The 27,348-nt window shown below is 43.3% G+C and overlaps 1 long non-coding RNA gene across 1 annotated transcript; it reads right to left on the minus strand.

Annotated features, from left to right (window-relative positions):
* Nucleotides 1-432: 432 nt before the first annotated feature.
* LOC127001394 (uncharacterized) lies at nucleotides 433-12,824 on the minus strand. The gene is made up of 3 exons (XR_007755248.1): nucleotides 12,601-12,824; nucleotides 741-817; nucleotides 433-509 (listed from the first exon to the last, which is right to left on the minus strand). It is a non-coding gene; the product is annotated as an uncharacterized LOC127001394 (long non-coding RNA).
* Nucleotides 12,825-27,348: the final 14,524 nt, after the last annotated feature.

Below are 27,348 nucleotides of genomic sequence, written 5' to 3' on the forward strand. Positions count from 1 at the left end.
ACAGAACCAGCTCATGGGTAATATATATGACAACAACATTGCCCATAGCTGTGTGCTGGATAATCATAAACAGCATGCATTACTTACCAACTGACGCCGGGGCAGGCTGCATGACGTGCGGGGCGGGGTAGGGCGGGCGTCAGAGTGGACTCCAGCATTGAAAAGTCACCCATTCAGCGCACGGTTTCTGTAGAATAGCACAATCCTATAATAAAGGAAATCATATAGGTACTAACGAGAGCAGTAGTACCAATGAATCAAGGTACAGACGGAATACGAGAAATTTTTAAAGTAAATTTTCAGACAGGGCTAGATTAGGTTAGTTTTTTATTAATAATAAAGGAAGCAGTTCAAGGGTAATATGCATGAACACAACAAAGCCCACACAGCTATAGGCTTGTGCAACCATCAACAGTGGTATGCATCTCTTACCAATTTATACTGGGAGGTCATGACGCAGGGCAGGGTGGGTCGTCTCAGACATCGAAGAGTCAGTCATTTAGGAGTTTCTGGAAAATATAACCTTATAAATAATAACAGGCATCATATTTTTTATCAGAAATGAACAGTCAGTGTCACAAAAATGGTAGGCAAAGCTAATATACATAACTACTACTCCCAAGGTTAGGTTATAATTGTTTTGAATCTTACAGTAAAGGAATACAAGTCAAGGGTATATATAACAACACAACCCACATAGCTATGGACTGGAATATCCATTAAGAGAATGCATTTCTTACCAATTTATGCCAGGGGGGCGGGTAGGTCATGATGGTGGGTTGGGGCGGGGCGGGGCATCTCAGGCATGTAGTGGTTTCTGTAAAATATACCAAATCCAAGGAATTACCAGACTTAAACCACTATTACACCAGCCCACCACTCACGACACACCACAAAAAATGTCCACATATGCAAACTAACCCCTCCTCCCAACCCAGCAGGGGGCTTCGTGGTGCAGTGGTTAGCACACTCGGCTCACAAACAAGAGAACCCGGGTTCGATTCCCACGACAGCCTTCCACGCCCGTGCACACGTGGATATATGAAACGAGTGCAGGAAAGATGTATTATAGCCGTGAAAAAGAAAAATATGTCACGGGTTAGGTTTCTGCCCTAAGCCCGCCACGAAAAATATATGTGGTGCCCCGCGGGTCGCGACACCACTCGCTCCGGTAGCAGCTGTGTCATCATCCTCACCGGCAATATTTTCAGATGACGACAGCGGTATCGACCGCTAAAGCACAACACGGACTCCGAAATATAGACATACGAAACCACAGGGTATTCACATATGCACCGCTAGCCAACACATGACTGTCCTCAAACGCACTGTTTACTTACCAACCTATACACAATGGCCCATTAACGCACCCGCTTATCTCCCTAAGCCAAAACACGATCAAATGTTATGACAACAGTTGCGTCACCGCGTGACAGCTACACTAAGGATTAAAATCGAGTGTGAGCCAATCTTATTAAACATGTCGGTTAGGTAGATTATTGTATGAGCTTGATGTGAGTTTGATGTACGACTCACACGCCTGACGTGTTACCCTCGTGATGTCTGTATGTATGTCTTGCCTCCTATATAAGAAGCTTTAGTCAGGCTAGACCTCAGATCAGCCAGCACTCTACTCGTTTGCTGTACACCCACTTGTCCCTCCCTAGACAACATGGGCAGAACACTCATCTTTGCTACTGTGAGTATGGAGTGAAGTTATACCATAGAGGAAAGCGTATCTAACATATCTATTGTGTTCTATTATATTAGTTTTATTTAGGATTATATTTCTGTGATACTTTATTGTGTGAGTTTTTACTCAATATTATACCAGTGCTAACGTCAGTAACCAATAGTGAAAGAAAACCTGAAGACTTATTGAGTCTCGTAAGCCAGTCGCTGGTTTAAACCATTTTGTTACCCTTTGTAATATTAGGTAGTATTAAGGTAGAATAAAATACATATAAGAAAGGCGACACCGTTTCATCATCCCATTTACGAACCCCTTTACTCCTAAAGTACCAGAATTTTAAGTCAAGTGTCACTAACACAAACAGTGTGTCGTCTTCCCTGTGTGACCCGGGTCGGGTTACAACATATAGATCCCTATTTTCTCACAAACGAAGCCACTTAAGATAACCCCGTAGGCCCATGTTAAGCTTCCACGCCCTTGCGCACGTGGATATATGAAAAGAGTGCAGGAAAGATGGCTAAAGCCGTGAAAACGAAAAATATGTCACGGGTTAGGGTTCTGCCCCAAGCCCGCCACGAAAAATATATATCCTTATTTTCTCACAAACAAAGCTACTTACGATCACGCCCATAAGCCCACGACAGCCTTCCACGCCCGTGCACACGTGGATACATGAGACGAGTGCAGAAAAGATGTATTTTAGCCAGAAAACTAAAAATATGTTACGGTGTACAAGTAAAACTGCCCTCCTATAATATTTTAACTTGTTTTATGCATTATTAAATTATCTACGCTAACGCCAGTGTAGGTGTCTTTCCCATCGACAGCGAATGCGTGGGCGTTGTGGCGTCTCTTGCAAACGATAATTAGTGACACAACGTAAGAAAATCTGTCTGACGGGCTGGGCTCAGGTCAGCCCCGCCATGGCCCCCAAGGAAGCGGGTGTTAAGAATAGCTCCTAAGGGGGTAATTAACGCATGACCTGACACCTCACACACCTGCCGGCACACCTGTAAATTGTGTTGTAATAGTCCACGCCCCCCAGTGGTCAGTATTTGGGCACATTACCTGATAATGCACAAGGCATCTCTCCGCCGTTCGTCTATAATTACAAACATTCGTGTCTTTCCCAAATCAACGGTAAAATGGATATATGTCCTCATATCTAAACGTACAGCAATTCTGATGACACCACTGGAAGCGTCGGCATCTTTTACACATACTATTGTACGATTTAAAGCTGAATAATAAGTTTTAATTATTTTGGTACCCCGATAGTAAGGAAATAAACAATGAACCTGGGAGCAAAACTGTGACGTCAAGATCAGTATCTAGATATATAAAACTGCGAATAACGCTCTTAATATTCATTATAGAGTAAACCAAAGCCAGTTTTGATATCCTCGTCACATTCTGCATCAGGTGATACTTGTTCGTGCAGAATTAAGTAAACATTCGTGTTATCCCAAATCAACGGTAAAAATGCATATATGTCCCTAATTTCTAAACGTACAGCAATTCTGAGGACAACACTGGATTTGCCGTCATCTTCACACATAATATTTGACGATTTCAAGCGGAATAATAAGTTTTAGTAATTTTGTTACCTCGATAGAAAAAAATAAACAATGAAACTGGGAGCAAAAACTGTGACCTCAAGATCAGGCTCTAGATATAGAAAACTGTGATATTTCAAGCTTAGTTTTTACTCTGAACTTTTCAAAGGGTACCTAATCGATGCAGAAAACGACGTCGAATGAAATGGAACTCTCAGAATTGCTCTAAGATAAAGAAATAACCGATATATTTACATATAATTATCCGGAATCTTCTGGGATTTTTTTTTCTATTTACAGAAAAGAACCGCTTTTATTATTTTTTTTTAGGTATCTATTTCGCAGAGGCACTTCATCTTATGTAGTAAAGGATGAAGAAGCCGTTCATGGCCTGAAATCAACGCTCCAAGCAGAATTAACGGTGATATGGGGTATGATCCTTAATACGAAAAACAAGTAAAGTTGATTTTTATCGCTTTACTTTCATTCCATTAGCTCCCCCTACAATCACCATTAACCCCCGCCCCTTTTAATTATCACCACGCAATTAACTGATCCCATTTACTCCCTGTTCGACACCGAACATGACCTAATTCCTAATTCCACCTACTCCCATTAGCTCCCCCCATTACCATTAACCCCTGCCCCCTCTAATTAACACCACGCAATTTACTGATCCAATTAACCCCCTACTCAACACCCCATATGACTTATTTCCGAATTCTAGCGTCCAGATCTTCTTCCTCCTCTTGATGGCTTATAACGGAGCCATGCACGGTATCCACTGCATTGCGGAGCAAGGTCTTCTTCCTTCTTCTTGTGACCCATCACACAACACCCAATCTTATGAATTGCTGTTTCTTACCCTAACCTAGCTCGATTTCTAGGGAAAGGTCTTCTTCCTCCTCATCTTTTGGACTCCTAACAACACCCGATCTTATGCGGTGCTGTTGAAAATTAGGGTGTTGAAATCATGTTAGGTTATGTTAGGGTACCATAAACTCGACAGGATTTCATAAGATGGGGTGTTGATGAGAAGCCTACAGAAGAAGAGGAAGAAGACACTCCCTAGAGAAATCGATTAAGGTTAGGGTCAGGGAACGGCAATTCATAATTTTGGGTGTTATGTCAAAATGTATTTAAAATGTGATATTTTTGGCTTAGTTTTTATTCTGAAATTTGCAAAGGGTACCAAATCGATGCAGAAAACGACGACGAATCGAATGGTACACTCAGAATTGCTCTAAGATAAAAAAAATAACCGATATATTTGCATATAACTATCAGGAGTCTTCGGGATTTTTTAAATTTACGGAAATAAACCGCTTTTGATTTTTTTTTAGGTATCTATTTCCCAGAGGCACTTCATCTTATGTAGTAGAGGATGAGGAAGCCGTTCATGGCCTGAAATCAACGCTCAGGGCAAAATTAACGGTGATATGGGGTATGATCCTTAATGCGAAAAACAAGTAAAGTTGATTTTTATCGCTTTACTTTCATTCCATTAGCTCCCCCAATCACCATTAACCCCCCCTTTTTAATTATCACCACGCAATTTACTGACCCAATTAAATCTCTACTCGACACCCCATATGACCTATTTCCGAATTCTAGGATCCAGATCTTCTTCCTCCTCTTGAGGCCTTATACCGGAGCCATGCACGGTATCCACTGCATCGCGGAGCAAAATGTTCTTCCTCTTCTTCTTGTGACCCATCACACAACACCCAATCTTATGAATTGCTGTTACTCTAAACTAGCTCGATTTCTCTATGAAAAGGTCTTCTTCCTCCTCTTCTTTTAGCCTCTCAACAACACCCGAACTTATGCGGTGGTGTTGAAAATTATGGTGTCGAAATCATGTTAGGTTTTGTTAAGGTATCATAGACTCAATAGCATTTCATAAGATGGGGTGTTGATGAGAGGCCACAAGAAGAAGAGGAAAAAGACCTTTCCGTAGAGAAATTGAGTTAGGTTAGGGTAAGGGAACAGCAATTCATAAGTTTGGGTGTTGTATATTTGCATATAACTATCAGGAATGTTCGTGGATTTTTTTGATTTACAGAAAAAAACCGCTTTTATTCCTTTTTCTATTTTTCAGAGGCATTTCATCTTATGTAGAAAAGGATGAGGAAGCCGTTCATGGCCTGAAATCAACGCCCCAGGCAAAATTAACGGTCCCCTTTGCGAAAACAAGAAAATTTGAATTTTATCGGTTAGTTTTTAGTATGAACTTTGAAATGGGCACCTACCCCATGCAGAAACGTCCGCCGATTCAAATGGTACTTTCAGAATTGCTTTACGAAGACCGGTAATGGAGTTATTGTCATTTTACGATGTATTTCATTAGGCTATTTAAAAAAAAAAAAAAAAAAAATGAAGCCATTTCCGCATTCCACCTACTCCCATTAACCCCCTCCGTTACCATCAACCTCATCCCCTTTTAATTATCACCACGCAAATTACTGACCCGATTTATTCCCTATTCAACACCTCAGATGACCTATATCCGAATTTTACCTTCTCCCATTAGCCCCCTCACCCATTACTTTTCACCCCCGCCCCTTTAATTATCACCACGCTATTTACTGACCCAATTTATACCCTATTCGACACCGAACATGACCTAATTACGAGTTCCATCTACTCCCAATAGCCCCCCCCCCTTACCCTAGCCCCCCGCCCCATCTGATTATCACCACGCAATTTACTGACCCCATTTACCCAGTATTCGACACCTCACATGATCTATTTCGAGTTTCACGTACTCCCATTAGCTCCCCTATTACCGTTAACCCCGCCCTCTTTAATTACTACCACGTAACTTACTGACCCCATTTACACCGTATTCGATACCGAACATGACCTAATTACGAATTCCAACTAGTCCCATTAGCCCCCCCCCCATTATCATGAGCTCCCGCCCCCTCTAATTATCGCCACGCAATTCACTAACCCCATTAACTCCCTCCTCGACACCCCATATGACCTATTTCCGAATTCTAGCTTCTAGATCTTTTTTCTCTTCTTGAGGCCTTATAACGGAGTTATGCACGGTAATCACTGCATCGCGTAGCAAGGTCTTCTTCCTTTTCTTCTTTTGACATGTCGACATGTCGACATGTAGGGAGAATGCGATATTTTTCGTTTAGTTTTTACTTTGGACTTTGCAAAGGGTACCTAATCGATGCAGAAAACTCCGACGAATCGAATGGTACACTCAGAATTGCTCGAAGATAAAAACTAACGGATATATTTGCATATAACTATCAGGAATATTCGGGCATTTTTTTGATTTAAAGAAAAAAAGCGCTTTTATTCCTTTATCTATTTCCGAGAGGCATTTCATCTTTTGTAGAAAAGGATGAGGAAGCCGTTCATGGCCTGAAAGCAACGCCCCAGGCAATATTAACGGTGTTTGGGGGGTATGGCCCCCTTTGCGAAAAACAAGAAAAGATGATTTTTATCGCTTACTTCTTTGTAAGAACTTTGAAATGGGCACCTACCCAATGCAGAAACGTCCGCCGAATCGAACGGTACTTTCAGAATTGCTTTACGATGAACACTAATGGAGTTATTGTCATTTTACGATGTATTTTATTATTTTATTTTTATATAAAAAAATTAAATGAAGCCATTTCCGTATTCCACCTACTCCCATTAGCCACCCCTCCCCCATTACCATCAACCTTATCCCCTTTTAATTATCACTACGCAAATTACTGACCCAATTTATTCCCTATTCGACACCTTAGATGACGTATTCTCGAATTCCACCTATTCCCATTAGCCCCCCTCTTACTTTTCATCCCCGCCCCCTGTAATTATCACCACGCAATTTAGTGAACCTATTTACACCCTATTCTACACAGAACATGACCTAATTACGAATTCCACTTAATCCCAATAGCCTCCTCCCCTTATCCTAAATCCCCTACCCCTCTGATCATCACCCCACAATTTATTGACCCCATTTACCCAGTATTCGACACCTCGCATGACCTATTTTTGAGTTTTACATGCTCCCATTAGCCCCCCCCCCAATTACCGTTAACCCCCGCCCCCTTTAATTATCACCATGCAATTTACTGACCCCATTTACCCCTTATTCGATACCGAACATGACCTAATTACGAATTCCAACTGCTTCTATTACCCCCCCCCCCCCACATTATCATGAACCCCCGCGCTATCTAATTATCACCACGCAATTTACTGACCCCATTAACCGCCTACTCGACACCACATATGACCTACTTCCGAACTCTAGCATCTAGATCTTCTTTCTCTTCTTGAGGCCTTATAACGGAGCTATGCACGGTAACCACTGCATCGCGGAGCAAGGTCATCTTCCTCTTCTTCTTTTGACCCATCACACAACACCCAATCTTATGAATTGCTGTTTTCTTACTCTAACCTAACTCGTGAAATTGTGTTATGTTATGTTAAAGGAACATTAATTCATAATTATGGGTGTTGTGACGACGTGTATGGAAAATGTGATACTTCTCGGCTAGTTTTTACTCTGAACTTTGCAAAGGGTACCTAATCGATGCTGAAAACTCCGACGAATCGAATGCTACACTCAGAATTGCTTTAAGATAAAAAATAACGGATATGTTTGCATATAACTATCAGGAATGTTCGGGGATTTTTTTGATTTACAGAAAAAAAACCGCTTTTATTCCTTTTTCTATTTCCCAGAAGCATTACATCTTATGTAGAAAAAAATGAAGCCGTTCATGGCCTGAAATCAACGCCCCAGGCAAAATTAACGGTGTTTGGGGGTATGGTCCCCTTTGCGAAAAACAAGAAAAGATGAATTTTATCGCTTAGTTTTTAGTATGAACCTTGAATTGGGCACCTACCCCATGCAGAAACGTCCGCCGAATCGAATGGTACTTTCAGAATTGCTTTACGATGAACGCTAATGAAATTATTGTCAATTTACGATGTACTCTATTAGGCTATTTTTATTTAAAAAAATAAAATGAAGCCATTTCCGTATTCCACCTACTCCTATTAACCCCCCCCCCCCCATTACCATCAACCTCATCCCACCTTAATTATCACCACGCAAATTACTGACCCGATTTATTCCCTATTCGACACCTGAGATGACCTATTCTCGAATTACACCTATTTCCATTAGCCCCCCCCATTACTTTTCATCTCCACCCCTTTTAATTATCACCACGCAATTTACTGACCCCATTTACTCCCTATTCGACACCGAACATGAACTAATTACGAATTTCACCTACTCCCAATAGCCCCCTCCCTTATCTTAACTTCCACTTTTTGATTTATCCCATTACATCGAATCTTATGAATTGCTATTTTCTTACTCTAACCTAACTCGTGAAATCGAGTTAGGTTAGGCTAATGGAACAGCAATTCATAAGTATCGGTGTTGTGTCGACGTGTATGGAAAATGTGATATTTCTCGCTTAGTTTTTACTTTGAACTTTGCAAAGGGTACCTAATTGATGCAAAAAACTCCGACGAATTGAATGGTACACTTAGAATGGCTCTAAGATAAAAACTAACGGGGTATATTTGCATATAACTATCAGGAATGTTCGATGATTTTTTTTGATTTACAGAAAAAAACAACTTTTATTCCTTTTTCTATTTCGTAGAGCCATTTCATCTTATGTAGAAAAGGATGAGGAAGCCGTTCATTGCCTGATATCAACAACCCAGGCAAAATTAATTGTGTTTGGGGGTATGGTCCCCTTTGCGAAAAACATGAAAAGATGAATTTTATCGCTTAGTTTTTAGTATGAACTTTGAAATGGGCACCTAACCCATGCATAAACGTCCGCCGATTAAAATGGTACTTTCAGAATTGCTTTACGAAGAACGGTAATGGAGTTATTGTCATTTTACGATGTCTATCATGGGGCTATTTATATAAAAATAAAATAAAATGAAGCCACTTCCGTATTCCACCTACTCCCATTAGCCCCCCCCCCCCCATTATCATTAACCTCATCCCCCTTTAATTATCACCACGCAAATTACTGACCAGATTTATTCCTTATTCGACACCTTTAATTATCACCACGAAATTTACTGACCCCATTTACTCCCTATTTGACACCGAACATGACCTAATTACGAATTCCACCTACTCCCAATAGCCCCCCCCCTTTCCCTAACCCCCCGCCCCCTCTGATTATCACCACGCAATTTGCTGACCCCATTTAACCAGTATTCGACACCTCACATGACCTATTTTCGTGTTTCACCTACTCCCATTAGCCCCCCCAATTACCGTTAACCCCCGCCCCCTTTAATTATCACCACGCAATTTACTGACCCCATTTACCCCTTATTCGATACCGAGCATGACCTAATTACGAATTCCAACTACTCCCATTAGCCCCCCCACATTATCATGAGCCCCTGCCCTATCTAATTATCACCAAACAATTTATTGACCCCATTAACCCCCTACTCGACACCCCATATGACCTATTTCCGAATTCTAGCATCTAGATTTTCTTTCTCTTTTTGAGGCCTTACAACGGAATTATGCACGGTAACCACTGCATCGCAGAGCAATGTATTCTTCCTCTTTTTCTTTTGACCCTTCCCTTAACACCCAATCTTATGAAATTAACGCCCCAGGCAAAATTAACGGTGTCTGGGGGTATGGTCCCCTTTGCGAATAAGAAAAGATGAGTTTAATCGCTTAGTTTTTAATATGAACTTTGAAGTGGGCACCTACCCCATGTAGAAACGTCCGCGGAATCGAACGGTACTTTCAGAATTGACTTACGATGAACGTTAATGGAGTTATTGTTATTTTACGATGTATTTTATTAGGCTATTTTTATATGAAAAAATAAAATGAAGCCATTTCCGTATTCCACGTACTCCCATTACCCCCCCATATTACGATCAACCTCATCCCCCTTTAATTATCACCACGCAAATTACTGACCCGATTTATTCCCTATTCGACACCTGATATGACCTATTTTCGAATTCCACCTATTCCCATTAGCCCCCTACCATTAATTTTCACCCCTGCCCCCTTTAATTGTCACCATGCAATTTACTGACCACATTTACTTCCTATTCGACACCGAACATGACCTAATTACCAATTCCATCTACTCCAAATAGCCCCCCTCCTTACCCTAAACCCCGCCACCTCTGATTATCACCACGCAATTTACTGACCTCATTTACCCAGCATTCGACACCTCACCTGACCTATTTTCGAGTTTCCCCTACTCCCGTTAGCCCCCCCCGAATTACCGTTAACCTCCGCCCCCTTTAATTATCACCAAGCAATTTACTGAACCCATTTACCCCTTATTCGATACCGAATATGACCTAATTACGAATTCCACCTTCTCCCATTAGCCCCCTCCACATTATTATGAACCCCCATCCCCTCTAATTATCACCACGCAATTTACTGACCCCATTAACCCCCTACTCGACACCCCATATGACCTATTTCCGAATTTTAGCATCTAGATCTTCTTCCTCCTCTTGAGTCCTTAAAACGGAGCTATGCACGGTAACCACTGTAACAAGGTTTTCTTCCTCTTCTTCTTTTGACCCATCAAACAACACCCAATCTTATGAATTGTTGTTTTCTTACTCTAACCTAACTCGTGAAATCGAGTTAGGCTAGGCTAAGGGAACAGCAATCCATAAGTATGGGTGTTGTGTCGACGTGATTGGAAAATATGATATTTCTCGCTTAGTTTTTACTCTGAACTTTGGAAAGGGTACCTAATCGATGCAGAAAACTCCCACGAATCGAAGGGTACACTCAGAATTGTTCTAAGATAAAAACTAACGGATATATTTGCATATAACTATCAGGAATGTTCGGGGATTTTTTTGATTTACAGAAAGAAAACTGCCTTTTTCTATTTCCCAGAGGCATTTCATTTTATGTAGAAAAGGAAGAGGAAGCCGTTCATGGCCTGAAATCAACGCCCCAGGAAAAATTAACTTTGTTAAGGGGTATGGTCTTCTTTGCAAAAAACAAGAGAAGATGAATTTTATCGCTTAGTTTTTAGTATGAATTTTGAAATGGGCACCTACCCCATGCAGAAACGTCCGCCGAATCGAGTGGTACTTTCAGAATTGCTTTACGATGAACGGTAATGGATTTATGTTCATTTTACGATGTATATTATTAGGCTATTTATAAAAAAAAAAAAGCCATCTCCGTATTCCACCTACTCCCATTAGCCCGCCCCATTACCATCAACCTTATCCCCCTTTAATTATCACCACGCAAATTACAGAACCGATTTATTCCCTATTCGACACCTGATAATCGATATAGATAATAGGCTAGGTTAGGTCCTCGGCCAAAAAAACCTCTTCACAAGCACACAGACTTATGTACGAGATCACAAACACTCACATTGACCCACGCACGTACCTAGTCTACACAGCGCAAACAGCCAACGTACTGAGTAACACACACATCCATAAACACCAAACATATCACACTAACACTGACGCATACAAGCATTAGTGTGACATTAGAAGAACAAAGGATATCTCCAAATTTAAGAAAGAACTAAAAACATTTCTGTTCTCTGATGGTTTGACATGGAAACATTGACAATTAACATGGCATATAAGTTGTGATCAATATTGAAAATTTAATGAATTAAATATGTGGGTCCTGCAGAGCACTTCGGTGGAAGTGGGACCAGATAAATAAGAAACACAAGTAACAAGTAACTTTCCACGCACCATACACCACTGGAACAGCCTCACTCTACAGACTGCGGTACAATAGACTCATTCAGAAAAGCAATACACACTCATTTGTCACCACAACACACCAACACTAACAATTACACTTCCTTCACTTCCTCCCTGCACACTGGCTCCCCTGGTCCCCTGAACAGCCAACACAAATATGCGTTTCATGCAACTGACAGCTGCCCACTGCATTATAATATAGATCCAGAATCAGTCTACAAAGCTTATTTGCAATGATGTGTGTTTGAGTGTTTTCTGGGTTTAATTCTAGAGTAATTAATTGTGTTGGGTGTGATTCTGGAGCAATTCAGTGTGTTGGGTGTGATTGTAGAGTAATTCGGTGTGTTGGGTGTGATTCTGGAGGAATTCTGTGTGTTGGGTGTGATTCTGGAGCAATTCAGTGAGTGTTGGGTGTGATTCTGGAGTAATTTGGTGACCTGATTGACCTCCTTTTTAAGCTTTGGGAATAGGTTATGTGCGGCAGCCCAGAGCCAAAACAATGACTTGAGGCACTCATTCATTAATGAAGACTAATGAAACGTGTAATAATTCCTGCGATGGTCAAATAGTAGCTTTAAAATAAGGTCAAACACTCACAGTCCAGCGGCGCCCTCAGTCCGGGCATGGCGCCGCAGATTACAGGTGTGGCACTGCCCTGGCACTGCGTGGGGCAGCACTGTGAGGAGCCTGACCACCTCAAGCCCTGCAGGAGGCCATGGAGGGAGCCTTGGGGCGGGCTGAGGGGTCGAGGCGGGCTGGCGGTCTTGCTCTTGCTCTTGCTGTACAGGTGACTCGTTGGAGAGTCATGCCTTCGTATCGGCACAACCTTTAATAAACAAAAGAACACAGGCAGTATCCATTACAAATCTTCCAATTCCCTATTTCTTGCACACCACATCTTTGCCAGAAAACTCTTCATGGCTTCTATAATTCTCTCTCTCTCTCTCTCTCTCTCTCTCTCTCTCTCTCTCTCTCTCTCTCTCTCTCTCTCTCTCTCTCTCTCTCTCTCTCTCTCTCTCTCTCTGTGTGTGTGTGTGTGTGTGTGTGTGTGTGTGTGTGTGTGTGTGTGTGTGTGTGTGTGTGTGTGTGTGTGTGTGAGACTGACTGACTTTCTTAACGGTTGGACTGACTGTCACTGACTAGCTGACTGAATGACTGAGTGACTGAATGCACTGATATCCTCAAAAATGCTGTCTTACGAGGGTAGACTTATAACTATTCCTGCGCGTGAGCTCATCTTGGGGGTCAGGGGTCAAGCTGTACTTAGCCAGCTTGTCCCTACATGAAAACAACACACATCACCCTTGACCTCGAATATATTATAAACTTGGTCAATGCATGGATATGTAAAGGTCATGATAAATTACTTTTTGAACATAATGACATCTGTTTTCACTTTATAACACCTGTAGTAGTATATAGTAGTAGTAGTAGTAGTAGTAGTAGTACGTAGTAGTAGTTGATTTACAGAAAAAAACGCTTTTATTCCTTTTTTCTATTTCCCAGAGGCATTTCATCCTATGTAGAAAAGAATGAGGAAGCCGTTCATGGCCTGAAATCAACGCACCGGGCAAAATTAACGGTGTTAGGGGGTATGGTCCCCCTTGCAAAAAACACTAAAGATTGAATTTTATGATATAGTCTGAAGTTTGAAATGGGCACCTACCCCATGCAGAAACGTCCGCCAAATCAAACGGTACTTTCAGAATTGCTTTGCGATGAACGGTAATGGAGTTATTGTCATTTTACGATGTATTTTATTCGGCTATTTTTATATAAAAAATAAAATGAAGTCATTTCCGTATTCCACCTACTCCCATTAGCCCCCCACTCCATTACCAACAACCTCATCCCCCTTTAATTATCACCACGGAAATTACTGACCCGATTTATCCCTATTCGACACCTGAGATGACCTATTCTCGAATTCCACCTATTCCCATTAGCCCTCCCATTACTTTTCATCCCCGCCCCCTTTAATTATCACCACGCAATTTACTGACCCCATTTACTCACTATTCGACATCGAACATGACCTAATTACGAATTCCAGATACTCCCAATAGCCACCCCCCCTTACCCTAGCCCCCCACCCCCTCTGATTATCACCACGCAGTTTACTGACCCCATCTACTCAGTATTCGACACCTCACATGACCTTTTTTTCGAGTTTCACCTACTCCCATTAGCCCCCCCACCCATTACCGTTAACCCCCGCCCTCTTTAATTATTACCACGCAATTTACTGACCCCATTTATCCTTTATTCGATACCGAACATGACCTAATTATGAATACCACCTACTCCCATTAGCCCCCCCCCTATTATCATGAACTCCCGCCCCTTTTTATTATCGCCACGCAATTTATTGACCCCATTTACCCCCTGATCGACACCCCATATGACCTATTTCCGAATTCTAGCATCTAGATCTTCTTTCTCTTTTTGAGGCCTTATATCGGAGCTATGCACGATAACCACTGCATTGCGGAGCAAAGTCTTCCTATCAATAGCCTCCACTTACTCCTAACCTCTGCCCATCTTATCACTGCGCAATTGACTTCTGTGAAGAAAAGCTGAAAGGAAATACGAGACTGAACCATGGAAAGCATCAGTAGGATTAAAGAAGTTGAATGACAAGAGAAAAAAAATAGGCGAGTATCAACATTTTAAAGAGAGATGAAAGTGAGGAGGAAAAGAAGAGGAATTCGAACCTGTGTAGAAGAGAAAATATTATATAGTTAGACATGAATAGGAGGAAACAGAAGAACACCGGATACCAAGAAATGAAGAATAAAGGAGAAAATGCGTAAATGAGTGAATAAGCAAAGAAAAAATGAAGAATTCGAACTTACGTAAAAGAGAACAGAAAAAAATTAATTAAAAGAGAAAACAAAGAGAAGAAGAAGAAGAAGCCCCAGGAAAGAAGGAAAAAAAGGAAAAAAAAAAGAGAAAATTATAGTAAACGAATAAAAGAGAAAATATATAATGAGACAAAGTTATTACAAAGATGAGAAATAGCAAGACGTTAGAAGAGGAAGCAGGAGGAGGTCGAGGATGAGGAGGAGGAAACATGGAAACATGGAAACGCAGGCAACAGAAAGCCTATTGGCTCATTACGAGGTTGCCCGCTTTGGTGATTTAATCTGCTCGACAGCCTGGGGCCTGGGGAGCAGATGAAAGCACCTCGACATTGAGGAGCAGATGAAAGCGCCTCGATATTGAGGAGCAGATGAAAGCAACTCAATATTCAGTTTACTCCCGACGCAGCGAAGTGACGGTCGATTCTATATTTGAAGGAGTTGATAGTATTCGCATTTACTACTTCTGAAGGAAGATTGTTCCAGTGACGGATGACTCGGTTTGAAAAGAAACTCCTTCCGATGTCTGTGTTACATCGACTAGACTGAATGGGTAAACCGTTATTTCTAGTTCTTAGGTTGGTTTGCAATTCAAAGAAATTGGAGTAATCGACGTTATTGAATTTTTTTAGATACTTGAAGACTTGAATCATATCTCCTCGTAGGCGTCTTTTCTCCAATGTAAAGAGATTGAGTCGCTTGAGTCGTTCCTCGTACGGTTGAGCCCTTAAGGTTGGTATCATTTTCGTGGCGCGTCGTTGAATCCTTTCCAGTAAATCAATGTCCTTTCTGTAATTAGGAGACCAGAACTGTACTGCATACTCGAGGTGCGGTCTTACCATGGAATTATACAAGGATAGCATCACGTCTGGCGTTTTACACTCGAAGTTCCTCGCTATGAACCCGAGCATAGTGTTGGCTTTGTTGTATGCTTACAGTGATTCGCGTGTTTCAGGTCACTGCTGAGAGTGACTCCAAGATCCTTTTCCTCCTGCATCGCTTGCAGAGGTCTCCCATTCATGATGTATGTGTGTTACTATTTCTGGACCCAATGTGCATGACTTTGCATTTGTCAACATTAAAGGACATTTGCCATTTTCCGACCATTCGATAATGTGATTGAGGTCTTTCTGAATGATTTCGCAGTCGGTCTTTGTGAGGGCCTTTCCCCCACCTTAGTGTCATCAGCAAATTTCGATATTGTGGATTTCAGTCTGATTCGAGGTCGTTGATATATATGATGAAGAGAATGGGTCCCAGCACTGACCCTGAGGCACTCCACTAGTGACTGGAAGCCAATCGGAAGGCTGTCCGTTGAGTAGTACTCGTTGTTTTCTGTCAGTGAGCCAATCTCTTATCCACGCGATCAGATTGGCTCCAATGCCCGCCGAGTGCAGTTTTAAGGAGTCGCTCGTGCGGTACCTTGTCGAAGGCTTTCTGAAAGTCCAGGTATATAACATCACTGGGGATGTGGGCATCCCAGTTCTTATATATACCTTGGAAGAAGTCTAATAAATTCGTTAGGCAGGAGCGCTTGTTTCTGAAGCCATGCTGGGTGTCGGAGATTACATTATTGTCTTCTAGAAACTTAACAAGTTTGTCTCTAATAATCTTTTCGAGTATTTTTCCTGCCACTGATGTCAAACTTATGGGCCTGTAGTTTAATGCAACGCTTTTGTCTCCTTTTTTGAAAATTGGTGTTACGTTCGCCATCTTCCAGTCTTCCGGGACCTTTTTCAATTGAACAGACTGGTTGAATATGTTAGTGAGTGGCTGAAGTATTTGTTGTTTAAGCTCTTTTAATATAACCGCGGGGACAAACCGTCAGGTCCTGTTGACTTGTTCGTGTCGAGTTTATCCAAATACTCTTTCACTTCTTGGTCGCATATTGAGTCAATTTTCAGGGGCGTGATTCCCCTCGGCGGGTCAGGGTTCTCGGGCATGGTTTCGATGTTTTCGACTGTGAATACGGATGCGAAGTTACTGTTGAGGATTCTGGCCATCTGTTTACTGTCCTGAGTTGCAGCTCCAGTCTCGTCTGTCAGGGGACCAATATTGGATTTTACTTTCTTTTTCGATCTGATGTATGTGAAGAATTTTTGAGTTTGTCTTGATGTCACGCGCTATTTGTTTTCGTAGTTGCGTTTACTACTCCGAATAAGGGTGCGACAAGCTCGGAGGCTGTTGTGGTACTGAGTACGGCCTTCGGCCGTGTCATTCTCTTTCATTCGGTTATAATTCCTTTAGTTTCAGTTTACCGCCCTTTTTATTTCTCTGGTCATCCACGGTGGATCTACGGCACCATATACTCGCCTGGGTTTCGTCGGCACTGTAGCCTTTTCTACTCCCAAAAGCTTATCTTTGAAGTTGTTCCACAAGTAGTCGATTGTATTGTCGGTTAGGTGAAGTTGGTCCCAGGTCGCGGAGGGAAGCAGCTCACGGGCTAGGTTGAAATTTGCTTTTTTGTAGTCTGGTATCACTGACGGATTGTCTACGAGTTTGTGACTTATGTTGACATTGAAACGGATTAAGTGGTGATCGCAACCTTTAATTTTTTCACCAACTTCACAGTCGCGAATGAGGTCGGGGTCGCTTACTAATACCAGATCCAGCAGATTGTTTTCTCTTGTTGGTTGAGTTACAACTTGAGTGAGGAACGAATCCTCCACCATTTCTATAAGCCTGTTACCCTCTTGATCTCCAGTCAATTGTCCCCAGTCAATGTTAGGGCAATTAAAGTCCCCAATTATTATTGCTTGAAGGAGAGTGAAGGAGAGCCAGAAAAGGAGGACACGAGGAGAAAATGTAGATGAGGGGACAGGAGATAATGAGGATAAGAGAGAGAGAGACGAGCCGGACAGGAGGAGGAGGAGGAGGAGCAGGAGGAAGAGGAGGAGGAGGAGGAGGAGGAAGGCACAGGAGAGGGGTGGAAAATAGATTAGTGAATGAGAAGAGGATGCAGAGGAAGATGTTGAGGGTGGTGAAAGTAGGAAGAGGAGGAGGAGGAGGAGGAGGAGGAGGAACGGCAAGGAAGGAACTGGAGCAAGGCCTAGGGTGAAAGGGAGAGAGAGAGAGAGAGAGAGAGAATGGAGGAGAAGGATTAGATTCAACAGATGGTGCAAGAGATTAAAGGATGAAGCATTGCACACACACACACACACACACACACACACACACACACACGAGGGGGGGCGTGTGTGTGTGTGTGTGGGGGGGGGTGTTCGCGTGACCACACTCACGCACCTGAGGGCCGCTACGTGTTCTATTACCGTGATTACAGGTGAGGGCAGTTAAGTGGATCATACCTGGGGAGCTGAGACGACCACTCACCTCCACCCACTCCACTACCACCATCACCTCCACTCACCATCACCACCACCCATAACACTACCATCACCATCTCCTTATTCACCACCTGCAATCCCTTCACTACCACCATCACCACCACCATCACGACCACAATCTATCACCCTACCTCCACTATACCTCCTCCATCTTACGACCACCACCAGCACCACTACCACCACCACTACCAACATCGTCACTCACCACCTCCACATTACCACCAGCATCATCACCACCGCCTCCACTCCCTCTGCTTCCACCTCCACCACCACCACAATAACCTCTACTCCATCTGCCTTCACTATCATGACCTCCACCATCATCACCATTCCCTCCACCTCCACCTCCACTACCACTGCCACCTCTTCCATCACTACCTCCACCATCTCCTCGTTACCACCACCTCCACCATCACTCACACCAGCTGCTTAATTCCTTTTCCACATTTTTCTTCCACTTTTTTCTTCCTTCTCTTTCTTTCTTCTTTTTTTTTCCCTCCCATATTTTCCTCATCTTCCACATTCTCAGGATTCGATATCATTTGTTTATTTCTGTTTATTTTCCTTTTCTTTCCCTTCTTTATACAAATCTTTCACATTCTCTTCCATTTTACTGTCTTGTCCTCCTTGTCCTGTCTTTTTTCCCTTTTTCCTTCCTTTTTTCATCTTTTTTTCATCCTTTTTTCTCCTTTTCTCCTCGTCTTCTTCCTCCTTATTCTTCCCGTCTTCCTCCTCCTCTCCTCCTTCCTTTCTTCCCCCTCCTTTTCCTCAACAATCTTCAAACATTTTTCCTCTCTCCTTCCTACTCGTTTTCCTCCCTCTTCTCATTCTCCAACCACTTAAATCTACTTAACATTTTAAACATTCTCTTCCATTCTTCCATCCCATTACACCTCGTCTTTCTAATCTTTCTCCTTCTCCGCATATTCAGTCTAACCTCCACTTCCTCATTCTCTACATTTACGCGTCCCTATTATCTCTTCTCCTTCATATTCTTCTCTCTGCTTCTAATTCTTTCTCCCGCTTATAATCTCTTTCTCAGTCTCCTCTTCTTCCTCCTGCTTCTCCTCTGCACTCGCATTCTCCTCCTTCTCTTCTTCCACTGCCTTCTCCTCTTCTCCTTTCTGCTTATCCCTTCATCTTCTATTATCTTCCTATCTATAACCTTTTACTAAGCCCTTCTCCATCTACTTCTATGTCGGGTTCGCCTCCTCCTCCCCGTCCTCCTACTCTTCTTCCTCTTATCCCCTCTTCTTCAATTCTTTTTCTTCCCTATAATCTCTTAGTTTCCTCATCCTCTTATTTCTCTCTCAGGTTCGCCTCCTCCTCCTTCTCTTCTTCATTCTCTTCTCCAATTCTTTCTCATCAAAATCTTCTAGTCTTCTCTTCCTTCTTCTACCTTTTCTCTGCCAGGCTCGCTTCCTCGTCCTCCTCCTCCTCCTGCTCCTCCACTTCCTCATCCTCCACCTCCTCAACTACCGTGGCTATTATCATTACCACCTCCACCGGCTCTCTCTCTCTCTCTCTCTCTCTCTCTCTCTCTCTCTCTCTCTCTCTCTCTCTCTCTCTCTCTCTCTCTCTCTCTAAGGTTTGTATTATGGCTTCATTTACATAATTATATCCAGGTATCACAGAAGCCCCGTGTTAGGATCCGACCCGCTGCGAGGAGGAGGAGGAGGAGGAGGAGGAGGAGGAGGGGGAGGAGGAGGAGGGAGAAGGAGGGGAGGGGGGCATTGAGAGCGCTGCTGGTGCGGGAGTCGCCTCATTTACATAATATCCATTTCTTAATCCACCCAAACTAAACTCCTCACCTGCCCGCCTTTACCTGAGTTTTCTTCCCATTTTTTTTTATTTACGTTTTTTTTTCTTTTATTTATTTATTTATTTAATTTTTTTTATTTCATCATTTTATTCGTTCTCCTTTTTTACCTTTTTTTTATTTTTCCTTCCCGTTTTCCTCCCTTTTTCTTCCCTTTTTCTTCTTTCTTTTTCCTCTTCTTTTTTTCTTTGCGTTTTCTTCCCCAATTTCTTTATTTTTTATTTTTCTTCCTCCGCTTCTCCTTCTCTCATTTGTTTTCCTTCCGCCCTCCCGCTCAAACAGGTGTGTGTGTGTGTGTGTGTGTGTGTGTGTGTGTGTGTGTGTGTGTGTGTGTGTGTGTGTGTGTGTGAGGGAGGGAAAATAAACACGCTTAGTCTTTTTTTTCTTTATTCTTTTTTTCTTTATTTTATTTGGTTAAGGGTCAGGCGTTTTTTTGTGGTGATGTGGCGGTGCGTGTTTTGTGTGTGTGTGTGTGTGTGTGTGTGTGTGTGTGTGTGTGTGTGTGTGTGTGGAGGAGTTGGTGGAGCGTTGATAGTGGATAAGTGATAAAAAAAAGTAATGGTTGTAGTAGTAGTAGTTGTAATAGTTGTAGTAGTAGTAGTAGTAGTAGTAGTAGTCGTATGAACAGGAACAGAACCAGTACCATCTCTCTCTCTCTCTCTCTCTCTCTCTCTCTCTCTCTCTCTCTCTCTCTCTCTCTCTCTCTCTCTCTCTCTCTCTCTCTCTCTCTCTCTCTCTCTCTCTCTCTCTCTCTCCTTCTCTCCCACCATTAACCTCTCCCTCCCTCCTTTCCATAATCCCTTCCTTCACCAACCGTTCCTTCCATCCTCCCTTATTTCCATCCTCTCTCACACACCCCTTTTTTTTTATCCCTCCTTACCTCCCTTCCTACCCTCAACCCTTCCCTTCGTCACCCCCTCTTACCTTCCTTCCCCTTCTTCACATCCTCTCTCCTTGTTTCTCTCTCGGTTTTGCTCTGTCTCTTTCTTTACCTCCCTTCCTTCCGTCCTTCATTCTACCCTCCTTTCATCAACCCTTCTTCCCTTCCCTTCCTCCATCCCTTCACCTTTCCCTTTATCTCATCAGCCCCTCTTTCCTTCCCTTCCCTTCCCTCTTCCAATACCTTCCCTTCCTATCCTCCCTCCCTCCCTGTGTCATCAATCCCTCTTCCCTTCCCATCCTCCTTTCCTCCACTTCTCCCTCCCTCCCTCCCTCAACCCTTCCCTTCCTCAACCTTCCCCTTCCTCCCTTCTTCCCTCAACAGCCTTTCCCTTCCCTCCCACCCCCCTCTTCTTACACGTCTCCACCACCACCACCATCACCACCGCTACCCTCACCTTCTTCCCTCATACCCTCATTATTTATCTTCCTCTCCCTCCCCCTCCCTCCCTCTTTCTCCTCTCACTTATCGTCGTTAGCCTGTCGCCGCAGCTGGCTCCGAACATTAGCGTCCGTTCATTAGTAAGTTAGTCTTCTTTATCGTCCTCGTGTGAATTTGTAACAAGTTAAGTTTTTCCGGACGGCTGAAGAAGAATGGCGGGGGACGCGAGACTTGCGGAACACCACCACCACCGCGCTCTCTCTCTCTCTCCCTCTCTGCTGCCTTCAACCCCCTCCGAGCCGCCCCCTTCCTTCCTTCTCTCATTCCTTTTCTTCCTTCTCTGTTTGCCCGTCGATCTGTCTGTTTGTGTGTGTGTATGTTATGTTGGTGTGTTTGTTCATTGTTTGTTTATTGTTTTACTGTCTTTTAGCGTCTTTGGTTTGATTTTGTGTCATTGTAAAGTCATCATTCATTGTCCACGGGAGTATAGAAGAGGTGGAGAAATTGGAGTGAGAACGGAATAAAAAAAGGAAGAGGAGATAAAGGAGGTGGAGAGGTGGAGTACAAGGATGAGGAGGAAGAAGAAGAAGAAGAGGAGGAATAAAGAAGGATGTAGATGAAGGAAGAAGAAAATAAATAGAAAAAAATAAAACAGAGAAAGAGGGAAAAGAAGGAAAAAAGGGAGGATGAAGAAGAGAAATACCGAAATAAAGAGGAAAGGAAGAGGAGGAACAGGAGGAAGAGAAAAATGAGGAGAAACAAGTGGAGAAATATCACAAGAAGGAAGAGGAAGATGAAGAGGAGGAATATCATCAAGAGGAGGAGGAGGAGGAATATGAGAAGAGAGAGAAGGGGGAGAAGGGAAGAATATCATGAAGAGGAGGAGGAGGAGGAGGAGGAGGAGGAGGGGGAGGGGGGGTAAAGGTCCCAGGTAATGGCTCGTCTTGATGGGTCGGTCCGTGATTGCGAAGTGATTGCATCGCCTCCAGTGTGGGAGATGCTTCGGGGGAGAACGAGAGGGCGCGTTACTACCTCCGTTATCTCCTCCTCCTCCTCCTCCTCCTCTCGCCCTCTTTCTCTCACCTTCTGCATCCCCTTCCTCCCGTTCTTTCTCCATTTTCTCCTCCCCCTCCTTCTCCTCCTCTTCATCTATTCCTCTTTTTCTCTCTTTTTACTTCTCCTTTGTAACTCCTTTTCCTCTCACCCTCTTTCTCTCCTTCTTCCTCCTCTTCTTCTCACCTGCATCTCCTTTCTTCTCCTTCTCTTACCCTCCTTCACCATCATCAGCTGCTTCCTTTCCTTTTCCCTCTCCATCTTCTGTTTCCAATTTCAATCTTCTTCCCTCTTCTTCTTCATCTTTTTGTTACCTTCATCTTTCCCAACATCATCTCCTATTCCGCCTCATCGTCCTCTCGTTCTTCCTCATCCCTCCTCCCCTTCCTTCATCTTCATTGTCTTATCATCCTTTTCCTCCTCCTTCTCCTCATCATCATCCATTCTCACAATTCTCACCCTCTGATTATATGTTTCTTATTCAACGTTTCTTATTCCACAACCTCATCCTTTTTATATATGTTTTCCTTTCCTTTTTTCTTCAGACTGTTGCTCATCCTCCTCCTCCTCCTCCTCCCCCTCCTCCTCCTTTCCGTGCCTCGCGCAATAAACAAGAGCGTGACGGAGGGCCGACGTTCATACTGTTTGCCTAAGACCAACCTGTGTCCACACCGAGGAGGAGGAGGAGGAGGAGGAGGAGGAGGAGGAGGTGATGATAGAGCACAAGTACGCATGCAACAGGTATCAGAAAGCTTCCTCCCCTCCCTTCCTTATATATGACTTTCTTTTTCATGATGCTGAGGAGGAGGAGGAGGAGGAGGAGGAGGAGGAGGAGGAGGAGGAGGAGGAGGAGGAGGAAAATTGAGAGAGTGATAGTAGTGTTAGAAGGAAGAGAAGTAGGCGGAGGAGGAAAAAATAAACAGGAGGAGGAGGAAGAGATGGAAGAGAAAGAGAAGATGAGAAGAAATAGTTTTAAGAGTCAAGAAGGAGAAAAAAATAAAAAAAGGAGAATTGTAAGTTGATAGCAGAAGTAGAAGGAACAGGAGGAGGAGGAAGAAGAAAAGGAATTGAAGGAGTAGGAGAAAGGGAATAAGAGGAAAACTAAATGAAGAAGGAGGAAAATTTCAAGAAGTGATTGTAATATTAGAAGAAAGAAGAGAAAAATTATGAGGAAGTGGAAGCAGAGGAAAGGAAGAGGAGATTACGGAGAGTTGAGAGCGAAGAGAGAGAGAGAGAGAGAGAGAGAGAGAGAGAGAGAGAAGGGGGGAGCAGGGACAGTGAATAGTATTGTGTCTAGCGTAAGTGTTAGATAAGACTGTGTGTGTGTGTGTGTGTGTGTGTGTGTGTGTGTGTGTGTGTGTGTGTGTAGGGTAATGATGCAACACTTCTTTTTTTATCCTTATCCTCCTCCTCCTCCTCCTCCTCCTCCTCCTCCTCCTCCAGCTTCTTTTCTCCTTACAGTCATCTTGCAACAGAGGACATGAGCCTTGTACTTCTTCCTCCTCCTCTTCCTCCTCCCCCTCCTCCTCCTCCTCCTCCTCCTCCTCCTCCTCCTCCTCCTCCTCCTCCTCCTCCTCCTCCGCCTCCTCCTCCTCTTCCTCCTCTTTTCTTTCACCACTACATCTTACCGCTCTTTTTTTTTTCGAGAAAGAGGAACACACACACACACACACACACACACACACACACACACACACAGAAGCAAGAGAGAGGGAAGGGAGAGAGAGAGAATGTCAAGGAGGAAAAAAGAAAGAATAAAGAAAAAGGAAAAAAAAGAAGATAGTGAGGAGGAGAGCGCAACAAACAGACAGACAAACAGACAGGAAGACAAGCGGGCTGTGAAGGGAGGAGGAGGAGGAGGAGGAGGAGGAGGAGGAGGAGGAGGAGGAGGAGGAGGAGGATACCAGGACAAGACAATTAAAGGCATGCTGGGAGTCGGGTCAGAAGGGTTAGGAGGAGGAGGAGGAGGAGGAGGAGGAGGAAGAAGAAGACATGTAGGAGTGACTGTGTAAGTGTTCGCTCTTCCACCCCATGACCTCTTCCTCCTCCTCCTCCTCCTCCTCCTCCTTCTCCTCCTCTTCTTTCTCTCTCCTCCTCTCTTTTACCCTTTATTTACGTAACTCTTTATCTGTCATCTCTTGCGGCATATTTTTGTTGTTGCTGTTTCTTGTCCTTTATCTCCCTCCTTTTCTTAATTTTCTTTTTTGTTTTTATTTCACCACTTTCTTTCTTTTTCGCTATTTCAATCACTTGTCTTCTTTGTAATTGTTTCTCTTTTCCGTTCATATGTTTGTTTTCTTCATTGCATTTTTTCTTCCTTATTTTTATTTCGCTCTTTTTTTCATTTTTTCCTTCCCATTTTTTTCATTTTTACTCCACTTTTATTTTCTTCTTTTTATTCTCCTTCCTCTCTGATTTTATTTCTCTCCCTTATCTCTTTTTTCTATATGTTTTTCAGCCTTTTATTCTCCTGTTTCACTATGCACATTTTTATTTTTTTATTTCTTTCCTTCCGTCCGTTTCTTCTCTTCCTTCTCTCTTTTACATATATATTTTTTTTTCGTTTCCTTGCGACACACTTCTGTTTTTTCATGCAAATTTTACGTCTTTCCTTCTGTCTCCTTCGCCTTCTTCTCCCTTTCTCTTTTCGTCCTTATTTCTTCACCTTTTTCTTGTACATTCTCTCTCTCTCTCTCTCTCTCTCTCTCTCTCTCTCTCTCTCTCTCTCTCTCTCTCTCTCTCTCTCTCTCTCTCTCTCTCTCTCTCTAATTAGCACTATCTGATACCGTTCCGAATTGTCTTAATAAGCTTCAACAATTATAGGAGTTAACCACCATTCTCTCTCTCTCTCTCTCTCTCTCTCTCTCTCTCTCTCTCTCTCTCTCTCTCTCTCTCTTCATCTTTCTATCTATCTATCTATCTATCGGTCATACACACACACACACACACACACACACACATACAAGTAACGGAGAGGTAATTCAGGCGTGGGTGCTTGGCCAGGTGCGAAGGGGGGGGGGGGGGGGGGGGGGGTGAGGACGGGGGGGGAAGAAAGGGGAACGTGAAGGGAAAGATATAGGGAGAGAATGAAAAAGGAGAGAAGGAAAGGAGGAAGAAGAAAGGAGGAGACATGAAAGGAAGGGAAAGGGAAGGGAAGAAGAAGGGAGAGGTAGAGAGAACGAAAATTGAAATGCTAATGAAAAGAAAAAATGTCGTGATTCTGATTCAAAAAGGAAGGAAAGAAAAGGAAGAAGGAATAGGAATGGAAGGAATAGTAGAAATGGAAGGGAAAGAAAAAATAAATGAAGGAAAAGTGAAAGAAGGAGAATAGAAGGTTTGGTGATGATGTTGATAGCGATGGTGAAGAGGGTTATTCTCTCTCTCTCTCTCTCTCTCTCTCTCTCTCTCTCTCTCTCTCTCTCTCTCTCTCTCTCTCTCTCTCTCTCTCTCTCTCTCTCTCTCTCTCTCTCTCTCTCTCTCTCTCTCTCTCTTCATCTCCCTCCCTCTCTCCCACACACTCAATCATATCACCCTACCTTTAATCATCTTCATCAGGTAACCATTTAATTATTTAGGCAACAGGTAAACAGATGGTCCCAGGTGCTTGAGGGGGAGGGGGGGCGTTGCACAGGTGGGAGACAGGTAGGTAGGCATAGCCGGTACAGGTGGGGTGGCTAATCAAGACCAGGTGTTGCGATTCGGGGGATGGGTCATAAAACTGTTTAGGAAGGAGGTTGAGCGAGAGGGAGGGGGGGAGGGCGGATGTGTTTAAAAAGGCTTCGATTGCTTAAGATAATAGACGATGCTCCATTGTTTTAAGTATATGTAGCTAGCTAGGTACCTGCCTCTACTCCCCCCCCCCCCCCCATCCTCCTTATTACTTTCTCTCTCCCTCTCTCTCTCTTTCCCCTTTTTTTTTCTCTCCGTCTATCTGTTTATCGTACCTCAGCATCACTCCCTTCCTTTCTCGCTCTTTTTCTTCCCTCCTTCCTTCTATTCCTTCCTTCTTCTTCTATTTATTCCTCTTTCGTTCTTCAGTGACCTTTCCTTCCTCTCCTATCGTCTTCTTTCGTTCCTTCTTTATCTCTTCCTCGCTTCGTTCTCCAGCATCCATCCTTTTCTTCTCTCCTTTCTTCCTCTCCTTCCTTTTCCTCTATTCCTTCCTTCCCACTCTGTCTATCTCTACCTCCATCGTTCTTTAGCCCCCTTCGTTCCTCTCTCTCTTCCTTCCTTCTTTCCTTCTGTTCCTTCCTTCTTTATCAATGTATCCTTCTTCTCTTCCTTCCTTCCTTCCTCTACTCCTTCGCTTTTCCTCCTTCTTTATCTCCCTCCGTTCTGCGACATCCTTCTCTTCCTTCCTCTCTTCCTTTCTTCCTTTTCTTTTTATTCCTTCATTCTCTTCCTCCTCCCTTCCTCCACTCCCTCCTTTTCTCTCCCCTATCCACCTATAAATCGTTCGCAGCACCCATCTCCCTTCCCCCTTCCTCCCTTCCCCTCTCTCCCTCCCTTCCTCTCCCTTCTCCTCGTTGCCTCTAAAGACCTTCACTTAATATCTTTTTCACGGCACGTTCGACCGAGATCCATTTTAACGTCGGTGCTGGCGGGAGGACGAACCCATGGCAAAGGAGGAGGAGGAGGAGGAGGAGGAGGAGGAGGAGGAGGAGGAGAAGGAGGAGGAGGTGCTAGTGGTGTTGGTTATACTGTAAGCCATAAGGTAACCCATATAGGATGCTCTTGTGAAGGACTTTTTGAACGGGGGTCTTTAAGGATGGTGCCGTTATTTTGCCTTCACGTGTAGGAGTTTACAGGAAGGACAAGTAGAAGGTGTTGATGGGTAGGAGTCAGCCAAGATAGGGACAAGTATAATTTGATTTAGTTGGTCGTGTGTTTTATAATCGATTGGAAGGTGTTTTAGGTAGGCCAGTAGAGTGAAGATACAGTGATTTA

This window comes from Eriocheir sinensis, chromosome 20 (genome assembly GCF_024679095.1).
Source record: "Eriocheir sinensis breed Jianghai 21 chromosome 20, ASM2467909v1, whole genome shotgun sequence".
NCBI classification, from domain to species: Eukaryota; Metazoa; Arthropoda; class Malacostraca; order Decapoda; family Varunidae; genus Eriocheir; species Eriocheir sinensis.